Raw genomic sequence first — 12571 nt, 5'->3', positions numbered from 1 at the left:
TGTAGGTGATAATTTAACTTCTTCTCCTTGGGGACAGAGTATTTTTCATCCAAAAGTAGCAATGAGAGTACTTCATGTTTCTCCCATAGTGAACAGTACAACACATGATTTCTTTGAAAATGCAGTCCACATATACAAAACGTACTTTAACAAAACACAAGATGGCGAAAATAATGTTATCTCCTGTCATGACATGGACTGCTTTAATCAAAACCAAACCATTTTCACCTAATAATTGTCCCTATTATCGGCTTTGCTTTCCCCTTGGCTCACCGTTATCCATCCCTTTGTCTTCCTAACTGCTGTTCTCTCTCTCTGTCTCTCTCTCTGAGCTCCATCTCCACCTCATGAGTTACAATTCCACCATTTCTTCAATGTTTGTTGCAAAATCTTCCAATTGTTCACCCTTGAATCTCCCAATCGCACTGTCTCTGCATTCTTTGGAATCTTTCTGTTCAGATAATGCTCTCTTCTACCTCGGAATAATCCCTTCTCAAAGGCACAATTGTTTTTCAGTTAAATGCTGAAGTAGGTTTTTTAAAGCAGTTGGTCATTATTTTGTCTAAATGCTGGAGCCATTTTGTGTCTCTCAAAAAAACAGGCAGCTTCCACAGGCCTCGGCCAGATAATGGCCTCAGGGACATTATTAACAAAAAGTAAAATAAAAGTACATTGATATGTAGTCTTACAGCAGTGTCACATCCATAATCCTCTTCTTGTTGTTTGATGAGCTGGTAATTTTCTTTTGCCATTCTATTAGTAATCGGTGGGCCTGATGGTATACATTAGGGCTATCGTCTTGATTGGTAGCCCTTCTGCAGTCATCGTCTTCATTATTATAGTTGTGAGATACTTGAAGAAGCCAAAAATAAGATAACACAGACATACAATGACAATAAAAATTATTATCCCCTGGGAAATGGATGATCCCAGGGATCCCTGACATCCCATTGGCCAACTCCATAGGATCGAAGATGGGGTTGTTTGAGTTTGACTATTTCATTATGAATGTGTTCAGCTAAGTCAGTAATTTCTTCAGAATTCTCTGGAATGTATGTGCAACACTCCTTGCCAATGAATGCATATGTACCTCCTTTTTCAGCTGGTAGCCAATCAAGGGTCATCCTATTCTGTAACGCTGTGGTTTGGATGGTAGCCATCTCAGCATTAATCTTAATCAGGCCCTGAGAGGTATCATTTGCTACCTGTACTAGGATACCTGGCATATTGATAGATTCCCTGGTTAGCTTGGCGACACCGTACCAGGGTAAGAAGATGGCAAGGAATCTTTCTTTTTCTGTAATGGCACATTTGTGCTGTCTCAGTGATCCCTCCAGGGAAATGATGTTTGGTATCCAAATGGCATCACATAACTTAGTTAGCGCGACCCTGTCTAGGATTGCCGAAAGCTTTGCCCCCAACACAACTGGTGCCAGCTACATGATGTGGGAGCTGGTGGACCCCATTGTGGTTAATAGTGACCAAACCTGGAGAAAATGTTGGTTGAACAAAGAACAAAGAACAAAGCTTGGTTGCTTGAGGAACTCCAACTCAGAGTTGATGAGTGTCGCATCAATGGTAGGGAAGCTAATCGAAAGGAAGAGAGAAAGGCAAGGTTTGATCAGGGCCAGTCAGCATGGCTTTGTCAGAGGGAGGTCATACCTAAGAAATTTGATTAATGTTTTTGAGGAGATGACCGGCTATGCTGATGAGGGTACCGCAGTTGGTGTAGTTTAGAAGGATTTTGGCAAAGTACTGGACAAGGTCACATGGTGGTAAAAACAATGACTGCAGATGCTGGGAACCAGAATCTGGAATAGAGTGGTGCTGGAAAAGCACAGCAGTTCAGGCAGCATCTGAGGAGCAGGAAAATCGACATTTCGGGCAAAAGCCCTTCATCGGGAATACAGGCAGAGAGCCGGTTACATGGTGGAACACTGATATAAAAAAAAGATGAAAGTTTATGGGATCCAGGGTAGCTTGGCAAGTTAGATGACACAACATTGGTCAGGTAGTTAACACTGAGAAAGTAGGTCTTTGATTACTGAGAGATTTGAATGGAATGGTTAAATGGGCAGATCAGTGGTCGATGGAATTTAACCCTGATAAGTGTGAGATGGAAGAAGTATTAAGACAAGGAAGTACTTAATTAATAGGAGGACACTAGGAAGCTTAGAAGAACAGAAAGATGTTGTGGTGTTTGTCCTGTAAATTGGCAAGATAGGTCAGTAGTGTAATTCGTAAGGCAGTCGAGACACTTGTCTTTATTGATCATAGCATAGATTATAAGAGTAGGGAGGTTATGTTGGAGCTGTACAATATGTTGGTTAGGCCACAGCTGGAGTACTCTGTACAGTTCTGATCACCTCACTACAGGAAGGATGTGATTGCACTGGATGGGGGTGCAGAGGTGATTTATCACGATTTTACCTCGGATGGAGCATTTCAGCTATGACTAGAAGCTTGACATGATGGTTGTATAAGATTATGAGAGACATGAACAGGATAGATAGGAAGCAGTTGTTCCCTTTAGTTAAAGAGTCAATAGCAAGGGAAGGCATCATTTTAAGGTGAAAAACAGAAGGTTTAGAGGGGATTTGAGAAATTAATCTTTTTACCCAGAGGAAGGTAGGAATTTGGAACATACTGCCTGGGAGAGTAGTTGAGGAAATCTCGCAATCTTTAAAATGTGGGCGGCACGGTGGCACAGTGGTTAGCACTGCTGCCTCACAGCGCCAGAGACCCGGGTTCAATTCCCGCCTCAGGCGACTGACTGTGTGGAGTTTGCACGTTCTCCCCGTGTCTGCGTGGGTTTCCTCTGGGTGCTCTGGTTTCCTCCCACAGTCCAAAGATGTGCAGGTTGGGTGAATTGGCCATGCTAAATTGCCCGTAGTGTTGGGTAAGGGGTAAATGTAGGGGTAAGGGTGGGTTGCGCTTCGGCGGGTCGGTGTGGACTTGTTGGGCCGAAGGGCCTGTTTCCACACTGTAAGTAATCTAATCTAATCTAATACCACCTGAAATATAATAACATTCAAGCCTATGAGCCAAATGCTGAAAAGTGGGATTTTGTCAATGCAGACCTGATGGGTTGAAGGGCTTTTTCTGTATTGTAAGTCTCTGTAGTTCACCAATTCTCTATCCATGCGAATATATGACCTCCAACAGCATGGGCTCATTTTTCATTAAGTAGCCTAATGTGTGGTACCTTGTCAAATGCCTTTTGGAAATCTAAGTAGACCGTATTTACTAATTCTCTTTATTTACCCTGCTCGCTACCTTCTCAAAGAATTCTAAACAATTTGTCAGGCACAATATCTCCTTCATGAAGTCGTATTGCCTCTGCTTAATCACATCTGTACTTCCATTATTTCATTCATAATACTCTAATAATTTTGCAACATCACGTTACTTCTTCTTCACTTTTCCCTTTTGAATAAGGGTGACATGTTGGTAATTTTCTAGTCCTCTGAGACATTTTTAGAATCTAGAGATTCTTTGGAGATTACTACCAGTAACATCCACTATCTGTATAACTACTCCATTAAAGTCTTGGTGTGCAACTTGTCAGGTCCAAGGGACTTATCAGCCTTTAGCCCCGTTATTTTCCACAGCACTTTTTCTTCAGTGGTAGTGACTGTATTTACTTCCTTTGTATTTGTTGCTCCTTCATTATTTCATATGTTTAGGATGCTATTTATGGTTCCACCAAGAAGTCAGATGCCAAGTATTTATTCAACTCCTCTGCTATTTCCTGGCTCCACATTATCATTTCTCAGCCTCGTCTTATAAGGGCTCATACTCAGTTTTTCCTATCTCTTCTTCTATATATATTTAATGAAGCGCTTGAAGTCCATTTAAATATATGCTATGCCACCCTCAATTCTTATATTCTCCTTCTTTAGTTTTTTAAAAATCTTCTGTTGTTTGTAAAACTTTCCAAATCCTTTGCTTCACCACTCAGCTCTACCATGTTGTATATCTGTTTCATTCAATTTAGCACCAACCTTAACTTCCTTGGTTAACTATGGTTGGTTTATCCCCTTCTTTGAATCATTCTTTGACTTTGTGTTATATCTTTGTTGTGAGTTACGACCTACGTTTTTAAATGTCTGCCATTGCTGCTCTGCATTTCTGCTAAACCCCTTTCCCAGAACACTCCACCCAACGCTGGACTCATTCTTTTGTAAATACCCTTGTTTTTCTTTTACCACAGTTGTTTTTGATTCAATTTTCTAATTCTCAAACTGGGTACTGAATTCTCCCATGTTACGATGACTGTTTCTGAGGAGTCATAGGGTCACACAGCATGGAACAGACCCTTCAGTCCAACCAGTCCATGCTGACCATAATCCCAAATTAAACTAGTCCCACCCGTCTGTGCTTGGCTCACATCCCTCCAAGCCTTTCTTATTCACGTACTTATCCAAATGTCTTCTAAAAGTTGTAACTATACTTTAATCCATCACTTCCTCTGGCAGTTCATTCCACACGCGAACCACTCTCTGTGTAAAATAGTTGCCCCTCAGATCTGTTTTGTATCTTTCTCCTCTCACCTTAAAAAATGCCCTTCGTTTTGAACTCCCCCACTTGAGGGAAAAGAGCCCTGTCATAAACTTATTTATGTTCCTCATGATCTTATAAATCTCAATAAGGTCACCCCTCAATTTCTTACATTGCAGTGAAAAACGCTCCAGCCTATCCAGTCTATTGTTATATCTCAAACCCTGCTTTCCCTGTAACATTCTGGTAAATCTTTTCTGAACCTTCTACATTTAATAATATCTTTACTCTAAGAGAGTGACCAGAATTGCACATTACTCCAGAAGAAGCCTTGCCAATTCCCTGTACAACCTTAACGTGACATTCCAACTCTGATACTCAAAGGTCTGAGCGATGAAGGCAAGTTTGCTAAATGCATTTTTAACCACCCTGTCCACCTATGATGCAAATTTCAAAAAGGGAAGTACTGAATTCCTAGGTCTCTCTGTTCTGCAACACTACCCAGGGCCTTGCATTAATTGCATAGGTTCTGGCCTTGTTTGTATTATTGAAATGCAATAGAGCTTGCTTACTCTGAGATCATACATTAAAGCTGCTTCATTATGCATTACCAAATCTAAAATAACTTGATTGGATATCCCTGGTTGGATTCACTATGCATTTTTTTCACCAAACTGCCCCATGAATAGTCTATGAATTCTTCCTTTTGGCTACCTTTGCCAGTTTGATTTTTCCAATCTATATAAATATTGTGCATAACTGTGATTAATGTGTTGCTTTTTTTAAAAACACAGATCCTATTTACCTCCTGATTCATTCTCATTCCTACAGTATAGCTATTGTTGGGGAGGAGCTATCTGGCTGACACCTCTTCCGTTCCAAGACCATTTCTTACAATCACATTTATTCTACCTTGTACTAACAAAGATAAATGATGGCGATGTGATATATGTTAGTCACTGATAAACTCAACAGGCAATTCAAGAAAATATAAACCTCTGTACCCAGGAAATGGTGAAAATGTGGAAATTGTTCATAAACAGTGTGTTTGAGGTTATTGGCAGAGATGCATTTTAAGGAGAAACTAAATAAACCCATGAAGGAGAAAGAAATAGGAGGCTGTGCCAATAGATGAAGATGAAGATGAGAAGGCGAGTCGAATATGTTTCAGTTGAATGGCTGCTTTCTGTGTTATAAAGTTAATGTAATATGATTTGTCTTGGGCTAATCATTGAAATGGTGGGAATTAAAGCTGTATGTCTCCAACTTATCAATTTTCCTCTCTACCAACAGTCATTGAAATGTAATTAAAAAAAAATCATTCATGAGGTGTGGGAATCACTGTTTAAGCCAACATTTAATGCCTATTCCTAAATGCCCAGGGAGCAGTCAAGAGTCAACCACATTGCTGTGAGTGTGGAAGGTTGGCTAATCTGGGTAATGATGGCAGATTTTGTGCACCTAAAGGAAGTTAGTGAACCAGATGGGATTTTCCAACAATCAGCACCAGTTTTCATGGTAATCATTAGACTCTTAAATTTTTGTTGAGGAAGGTATTAAGGAGCAAAAGCAAGTCTATGGAGTTAAGCCACAGGTCAGCCATGACCTCATTGAATGGTGAAACAGGCTTGAGGGACTGAATGGCTTCCTCCCATTCCTATATTCTATGACTGCTTTAGTCGTGAAAGCCAGAGTAAATTTCACAATGGGTGAAAGTAAGTACTGCAGATGCTGAAGATTAGAGTCAAGAGTGTGGTGCTGGAAAAGCACAGCAGGTCAGGCAGCATCCGAGGAGCAGGAAAATCAACATTTCGGGCAAAAGCCCTTCATCAGAATTCCTGAAGGGCTTTTGCCCGAAGCATCGATTTTCCTGCTTCTCAGATGCTGTCTGACCTGCTGTGTTTTTCCAGCACCACACTCTTGACGCAAATTTCACAATGTTTGTCTTCACCAGTTTCTCATGAATGATTTGGTTTCTTTTCCCTTTTTTAATGTCAACCACAGTGCTTTGGGTCTGAAGTCACACGCAGATCAAATAAGTAAAGGCATTAATTAAAGCAAAGTACTTCAGATATTGGAAGTTTGAAATAAAAACAGATAGTGCTGGACAAAATGTGCAAGTCTGTCAGAGAGAAACCAAGTTAATACCTTGAGTCTAAAGACTCACAAAAAAAACCACTTTGCACAGGAAAACTTAACTCTATTTCTCTCTATAAAGACTATCTGGGGGTTTGGGCTAATCTCATAGTTTCATGTCACTGTTACCGATGCCTATGTTTTATTTAATTAATTTATTTTTAAATTTATTTTTTATTTTTATTTTTATTTTTAATTTTCATTTTATTTAATTAACTGATAAAATGCCATGATGGGATTTGAACTCAATAACTCTGTATGATTTGTCCAGACTTCTGGATTACTCATCCAGTAACATAGTGTTAGCACATCTCTAGAAAGGAAACTAAACGTATACACCTTTCTTTCTGAAGAATACATATGTGGTATACAAGAATGTTGAATATAGAGTCAAAATATCACCTTCTTTTATCAGTTGTTTTCTTGTATTCCATAAATTTGAGTATTATTCACCTCTTTTTTCCTTTCCACCAGCATCTGGCTTGCTTTCCATATCCTGTCAATATTGCATGGAAGGGAGATAAGCATAAATAATATTAGAGATTGGTTAGATAGACTGTAAGAATTGACAGATGAACAATACAGATGCACAGTAATTGCATTCAGGAATCAGAGACTGGGACAGATTACAAACAGAACTCAAAGCCTGGAGCTAATCAAACTGGGTCTTGAGATTGGCGTCAGGGCACACATGGGAGCCTTTGACTAAAAATAAAGGAAGGAGATGAACTTGGTCATTAAGCACAGGCCTCGGGGGTAGAGTGAAGACTGAATTTAATGTTGGTGGCATCTGTAGTGCACATTATTTCTTTCAATATGTTGTCATGAAAGATACAGCATAAAAGTTGTCCTAATAATGCACTGTAAACTGAACCTGGGAACAAAGAGTGGCTTAGATATGGTGGAAATCTTCTATTTATTTTATAAGCTACTTAACTGACGTGGGCTTACCAGATTGCATTGTAAGTGAATTAGCCTCTGCACTGAGACTACACAAACACAAAAACTGCTTAGTTATAGAAATTAAATATTGATAAAAAGTCCAAGCTGTTGATGAATGCAAGACGTAAAGCTTTGATTGGTTTGTCTTTTAAGCAATGATTCAAATCAAAAACTTTAGGGGATGCAACAGCTATTTCTTAACCCATTAGTCAGACCATAATGTGTCCACAAGTGTGTCAGCTATGTCTTTTTATTTTTCTGTATTTTTACTTGTGGACTGAAATGGGAAATGGGACTGGTTTAAAAACAAAGTATGGGTGAAAGATTACTGAACTTTATAAACACACATAATATGACACTCGTTTTAAGTTCTGTTTACACAGCTGCTTTTACAAGCAGTGGAGAATGTCTAGGCACAAATAAACTGGACCCAGGGGGCTGTGTACAACTGGAAGATTGGCCAGCAATTAGCAACTGATTGGATTGGGAAATGGTGACCAGTTATTGATGATAAAGCCTCCCGCCTGCCAACAATGATGTGATTGGTTCACATGTTGCTGTACAGCTTGGGGGTTTGAGTGTTCAGGACAGAGGCTATCAGATCTTCAAAAGGGAAGGAGCTGCTTTTGTTCTGTAATAAAAAAACATCTCAAGCCTGAACAGAGTCGGTTTATTCCTCTACCTGTTGCTGTAAGCAGTGACTTTTAATTAATAAATTTGTGTATAAACCAGTCACCCTGTGCCTTTTGCAAACAAGTATACAGACAAGTGAAAGAAGGAAGATTGAGAAGCAGCATTCTGAATAGCACAAGCGCAACCTCAGCAACTTGTGTAAACAAGGGTCATTGAACTGCCTTCTCGGTCTTTCCATCTATCCATAACACCCGTTCTTTTTTCTATTTGTTTATGTCTGTCTGTATGTGTGTATGCATGCGAGGTTTAGAGTTTCAACTCATAGAGAGTCAGAAATCACACAACACCAGGTTATAGTCCAACAGATAAAGTTATGAAGGAGTGACACTCTGAAAGTTTGTGATTTTAACTAAACCTGTTGGACTATAACTGGTGTCATGTGACTTCTGACTTGGTCCACTCCAATCTGACACTGGCACCACCACATTATAACTCTTAGAGAATTATATGCCAATATTCATATCATAGCTAGAGTTAATTTTTTTGCAATGAATAATAATTGGTAAATAAAGAAACCTGGTTTGTGCTTTGTATCAATTGGGTATAAAAGTCAGTTAAATGGAGGATTCCTGCATACTTTTTGTAAAAACAGTACATTTTGTGCTGACTCTGGGCTTGATTTCCAGTGAGCTGCCCCAGTGAGGCATCACACAAGGAGGGTGTAAAATCTAACTGTCCTAAATAAAATTAATCAATTTGATTCCTTCGATACAGTTCTTCCACAACCTTCTTGGAAGTAAGCACTAGACATTTTGATGCAAATCGAAAGCTCTTCCGATATTGTTGGATTTTGAGAGACCTTGAGGCCATCAGCTATGTTGACAGTGTAAGACCATGGACTGAATCTTACGGTATTCTGGCTCAGCTCAGGTTTTATGGAGACATTCTCACTGCCAGGATGAACAAGTGTCTGCTCATTGAATTTTGCCAAATGCACTGGTAATCGTCACTCCTACCCCTTGGCATATGTGACATCAGATTTCTGCTCCATCTTACCCTGACTGTTCCTGGAACAACTCATCACTCAGCAATCATCTGCCCAAAAACTAGCTTCCTTTCCATCCTTGCCATCTTTGATTGCATGTTGCTCATGGGGAGGAGTGCTGGCATTTGGCAGTTGGTCATGCAAGCAGTGAGGAGTGATGGTGGAGAAGGGTAGGCTGGCATCTTATTTCTTGGGATAGGGACCTGAGTGACTCAGGGATGTTCTGTCCCCAGGGGACCATCAAAGAGGGTGGCACACACCAGGCAATGCCAGCTTGGTTGGGGAGGACCAGGCTGTACTGCAGGAAGAAAGTCGATGCCCTTCTCCACTCCACAAAGGTAAGTGTCAATTTCCCTCCATCCTCACACTCACTCCATCCCTAGCACTACACCCACTTCCTGCCAAGGCTCATGCTCTTACCTCCCCTCGCCCCCCCCCCCCCCCCCCACCCCAGTTGGTGCAAAACCCTCCTTCCTCAGCCGAATCACACGCCACTAACTCTGCATGCTGCCTCCTCACTCCCTCGCAATAACTCAACACGTTGCCCCCATATGCACCAGCATTTCTATCTTACTCATTCATCTCTCCTTTATGTAATAGAACAGTGCAACACAGGAACAGGCTCTTCAGTTCACCATATACTGGGCTAATAGTAAGATTCTTGGTAGTGGACATGAGTAGAGAGATCTTGGTGTCCAGGTACATGGATCCCTGAAAGTTGCCACCAAGATTGATAGGATTGTTAAGAAGGCCTACGGTTTTGTTTTGAGATTAGATTAGATTACTTACAGTGTGGAAACAGGCCCTTCGGCCCAACAAGTCCACACCGACCCGCCGAAGCGTATACCACCCAGACCCATACTCCTACATTTACCCCTTCACCTAACACTACGGGCAATTTAGCATGGCCAATTCACCTAACCTGCACATTTTTGGACTGTGGGAGGAAACCGGAGCACCCGGAGGAAACCCACGCAGACACGGGGAGAGTGTGCAAACTCCACACAGAGAGTCACCTGAGGCGGGAGTTGAACCCGGGTCTCTGGCGCTGTGAGGCAGCAGTGCTAACCACTGTGCCACCGTGCCGCCCATAGCTTTTATTAGTAGAGGGATTGCATTTCAGAACCATGAGATCATGCTGCAGCTGTACAAAACTGTGGTGTAGCCACATTTGGAGTATTGCGTACAGTTCTGGTCACCGCATTATAGGAAGAATGTGGAAGCTTTAGAAAGGGTTCAGAGGAGATTTACTAGGATGTTGCCTGGTATGGAGAGAAGGTCTTACAAGGAAAGGCTGTTTTTGTTAGAGAGAAGAATGTTGAGAGGTGACTTAATTGAGACATATAAGATAATCAGAGGGTTAGGCAGGGTGGACAGTGAGAGTCTTTTTCCTTGGATGGTGATGTCTAGCACAAGGGGATATAGCTTTAAATTGAGGGGTGAGAGATATAGGACAGATGTCAGAGGTAGTTTCTTTAACAGAGAGTAGTGGGGGCGTGGAATGCACTTCCTGCAACAGTAATAGACTCACCAACTTTAAGGGCATTTAAATAGTCATTTGATAGGCATATGGACGAGAATGGAATAGTATCGGTTAGATGAGCTTCAGATTGGTTTCACAGATTGGTGCAACATGGAGGGCTGAAGGGCCTGTACTGCATTCTAATGTTTTATGTTCCATGTTCTATGTTCTATGTTCTATGGCTGTGCTAAAATGATGTCATTCTCAACTAATCCCATCTGTCTGCCTATGGTCCGTATCCCTCTATTCCCTGCCTGTTCATGTGTGTCTATCCAAATGCCTCTTAAACATTGCTATCATGTCTGCTTCTACAGCCTTCCCCGGCAGCACATTCAAACCTCCATCAGACACCTAACCATGGCTGAAGTCTGTCACTGGTCTGGGGGAGTTGTCCTTGACTAAATCAACTGGGGAACCTCTGACTGACGTGTATCCCCGTGAACTTCACTGCACACCACTCCTCTAAGATTCAGATATTTTCCACTGGCTGCTGCAGATGCCATCAGTTTGTCACAAACACTACTGCCACGTGGAACAGATGCCGGAATGACATGGCACACTGAGGTATGACTAAGTGAACAGACCTTTGGTTCTGGCCAGCTGCCTGGTTCAGTGACTATGTTAAACAAGGTGCAGCAAGGGAAGGGTGCATACTATTGACATGCCAATCGGTGTCAGTTGATTGGGCACTGGGAGAGCAAGTGAGCGGCCCCAATAAGGTTAGGGTTAGGGTTAGGAATACTGCCCGTGTTAGGATTAAGGTGAAGGTTAGGATTAAGCTGAGAATGAGCATTAGGGTTTGAATTAAGGTTTGGATTAGGATTAGGGTTAGAATTATGTTTCAGGTTAGGATTTAGTGTTTAGGCTTAGGGTTAAGGTTTGAGCTAAGGTTTAAGGTAGACGCAATTCCACACATAACATCATGAGATGGCGGACAGAATAGGCCATTCAGCCCAAAGAGTCTGCCCTGCCACTCATTGAGATCATGGACGATCTGATAATCATCAACTCCAGTTTTCTGGTTTTGCCCCATTCCCCTTGATACTGATTTACTAACTGTCTCTCTCAGCCTTGAATACGCAGAGTTCTGCAGCCCTCTGTGGGACAGACTTACTGCCCTCTGAGAGAAAGAATTCTTCCTCATTTTTGTCTTCAATGAGATGATGCTCCTAGACTCTCCCACAAGGAAAACAACCACTCGGCATGTCAAGTGCTTGAAGGATCTTATATATTTCAACAATCTCATACATTTCAATGATGTTTCAAGTGAGTTCTCGTACAAACCCTACACAACATATCCTCATAAAGCGTATCCTTCCACTCTTGGGAATAACCAACTGAGCCTTCTCTGCTCTTCCTCCAATGCCAATATAGTATCAAGGGGAAGTGAATCTATATTGTACGACTGACCCTTTAAAAATACAAGGCAATTGGAGACACACCAGGAAAATGGGACTGATTGCTTAGCTCTCTCAGAAAGATGATGACCTAAATAGTTTCCTAGTGTTCCATCATTCTCTGTGACTCTCATACTGATGTCTGTCATTTGGATTGTATTTGCCTTTGGCCTTTTGTTGAACTAGTGTGGTGGGTTGGGTAAACATTTACATTATCACAAAAGTTGCGAAGGTCATCCATCTCAAACAATGCAATTTTTATGAGCCATGTACCCATTGTCTTCTCAGCTGATCCATACACCAACAGTTTGCATTTATATAATGCTTATAATGTGGGAAATGTTCCAAGGTGCTTCATAATAGTATATTTAATACAAACACTGAACAACACACAGT

The sequence above is a fragment of the Chiloscyllium plagiosum genome, unplaced genomic scaffold (genome assembly GCF_037043375.1).
Source record: "Chiloscyllium plagiosum isolate Xiang-an unplaced genomic scaffold, Cpla_swu_hap1 HiC_scaffold_19, whole genome shotgun sequence".
NCBI lineage: Eukaryota > Metazoa > Chordata > Chondrichthyes > Orectolobiformes > Hemiscylliidae > Chiloscyllium > Chiloscyllium plagiosum.
This window is presented reverse-complemented; position numbering follows the sequence as displayed.